Below are 2,935 nucleotides of genomic sequence, written 5' to 3'. Positions count from 1 at the left end.
GGCTAAGATCAAGAGAACAAATGATACCAAATGTGGAGAGGATGTGTGGAAAGGGGAACACTCATCCACTGCTGGTGGGGCTGCAAACTGGTTCAACCCCTATGGAAAGCATGTGGAGAACCCTTAAAAACTAAAAATAAACCTACCATTTGACCCAGTTATACCACTCCTTGGCATATACACATGGCATTTCTATTTCTAGTTTTTTAAGAAACCTCAAGACTAATTTCCAAATATGGCTGTACTCATTGGTTCCAACCAGCAGTGTCTAAGAGTCACCCTTTGCCACCTCCACACCAGCATTTGTTGTCACTTATATTCCTGATGATGACCATTCTGGCTGGGATGGGATGGACTCTTTTTGTTGAGACAGGATCTCCCTGTAGCCCCAGCTGGCCTGGAACTCACTATATAAACTAGGCTGCCCTCCCAAGTGCTGGGATTAAAGGTGTGTGCCACCATATGTGACCTGATATGGACTCTTAAAGTACTTTTAATTTGTATTTCCATGATAACTAAGATGATGAGCACTTTTTAAAATGTTTCCTAGCCATTTGCATTTCTTCTTTTAAGAATTTTCTGTTCAGTTCCATAGCCCATTTATAATTGGGTTGTTTAATTTCTTTTTAAAATGTTTATTGATTCTAGAATTTCATGCAATGTATTTTGGTCATATTCAGACCTCATCCCCCCTCTTCACCCCTACCTTAGCATCTCCCCACCCCCCTGACTTCATGTTCTTTATTAGTGTCTTTTATAAGGCTTATCAACCCTTAAATGTTCAGATGTGGTTCTATCCCTTGGAGACCTGTCAACACACCAAACATCCCACCAGTAAGGAAAACTGACTCTCCCTCTCCAAGCATCTGTCAAATGCCAACAGATCCTCAGCTAGAGTTGGGGCTTCCTGCCCATATCTCCTGTCCATGCTGGGTTTTTGTCTGGCTTGAGTTTTCACAGATCTTGTGCATGATGTCACAAGTTCTCTTGATTCTTATGTACAACTACCCTGTGATGTCCAAACAACAGTTTTCTTGTATTCATTTACCACGTGTGGCTATTACAATCTTTCTATCCCCTCTTCCACAATGATCCCTGAGCTTAGGAGGAGAGGGTGTGATATAGGTGTCCCATTTAGAGCTAGGCACACCACAGTCTCTTATTCTCTGCACAATGGTTAGTTGTACATCTCTGTGTTAATGGCCATCTGCTGCAAGAAGAGCCTCTAGTGAGAGCTGAGAGATGCACTAATCTCTGGGTAAAATAGTAAGTTTTTAGGAGTCAGTTTAATAGTATGTCTATTTATCAGAATAATAGTAGTAAGTTTTCCCCTGTGGCCTGTGACCTGTCTAGTCACAGGTTCTTCCTGATATCAGTGTTATGTATGGACCCCATCTTGTGAATTAGCCCTTAAAGCCAAACAGAAGGTGTTGGTTGCTCCCATAACATTCATGCCACTACTGTACCAGAGGACATATTTTGTCAAGTTATTTGCTATTGTAGTTCACAATTGGATAAAGTTGGTGATTACCTTTCTCTGCCAGAAATATACACGGCATCTTCTAGTACTATGAAAGCTAGCCAGTAGGGATGAACCTTCAACCAGCTTGATTTCTCTTTGTTCTGTAATTCAGGTACATAGTGTATCCATATTGGTCAGCAATATGGTCTTACTGTCAAGTGCTGGTGGGTAATGAAGTTAACAGCAATAACCAGTATTTTTTGAGGGTCTATGGGATCTCCCCCATCAACAACTCCAAAAGATGGAGCCAATTGGCATTGGGGCTTTTTATTTACTAGTCTATGGTGTCTGTTAGGGCCACTGAACCTCTTTTTCAGGTTTACTACATTTAAATTCCTTCATATTGTATATGTATATATACTGAAAGAATCCTCTACACATTGGAAAAAAGATAGCATGTTCAACAAATGGTGCAAGTCAAACTGGATGGCTACATATAGGAGAATAAAACTAGATCCCTATCTATGACCGTGCACAAACCTCAACTTCAAATGGATGAAGGACCTCACCCTGATACCTTGAAACTGACAGAAGAGAAAGTGGGCAATACACTGAAATTTATAGGAAAGGACTCTCTGAACAAGTCCCTGACAGTGCAAGCATTAAAACCAACAACTGACAAATGGGACCTCATGAAACTAAAAAGCTTCTGTACAGCAAAGGACACCATCATTTAAGTGAAGAGGCAACCCACAGAATGGGGAAAAAATATTTACCAGCTATCCATCTGACAGGGGGTTCATATCTAGAATATACAAAGTATGCAGAAAACTAAACATAAAAAATAAATCCCAAACAACCCAATTAAAAAAGAAGGGATGATGTTTTCATTGAGACCCAAGAAAAGGATTCTGAGTCTCAGAGCTTTGAATGAACCACAAAAAAAAATGGGGCAAAGAACTAAACAGAATTCTCAAATGATGAATCATAAATGGCCAAGAAATTTTTTTAATGTTCTACATCTTTAGTCACCAGGAAAATGCAAATTAAAACTACTTTGAGACTTTGTTGGGGACCCCTGTTGTGTAAAGTAGCAATCTCTCCATGTCCGGATAGCCTATGGGCTCGGCTTCATATGCAGAGACTCCTTTTATCAGCAGGGTGCCTTCCCAGCATCTTCCTGACTCATCTTTTGAAGTAGCCATGGCCTCCGGCTCTGGAACTGCCAGGTTTTCCTGTGTGATTTTCAGGCAGTCTGACAGCCTGGCAAGAGCCCACTTCCATATGTAAATAGGGCATCCCACAAAGTACCTATCAGCTAAGGCTTTTACCACTACCCCCATAGTATAAAGTATCCTGGTTTTCCCTCAATAATCGAAGCTGGATCACTAAGGCCTAGAGCTGAGCTGAGTCACTGAATAAAGGGGCTGTACCACTGACTGAGCTGAGCTCTGTGTCTTACTGCCTACGATC

General features: G+C 41.1%; 1 non-coding gene across 1 annotated transcript; it reads left to right on the top strand.

The window, feature by feature from the left end:
- Positions 1–2,324: 2,324 nt before the first annotated feature.
- Positions 2,325–2,446, top strand: LOC115069283. The gene has a single exon (XR_003848555.1). It is a non-coding gene; the product is annotated as a small nucleolar RNA SNORD124 (small nucleolar RNA).
- Positions 2,447–2,935: the final 489 nt, after the last annotated feature.

The sequence above is a fragment of the Nannospalax galili genome, unplaced genomic scaffold (genome assembly GCF_000622305.1).
Source record: "Nannospalax galili isolate Female #2095 unplaced genomic scaffold, S.galili_v1.0 scaffold1051, whole genome shotgun sequence".
Classification (NCBI taxonomy): domain Eukaryota; kingdom Metazoa; phylum Chordata; class Mammalia; order Rodentia; family Spalacidae; genus Nannospalax; species Nannospalax galili.
The sequence above is the reverse complement of the archived record's forward strand: the minus strand, read 5'-3'. Positions and strand labels throughout refer to the sequence as shown.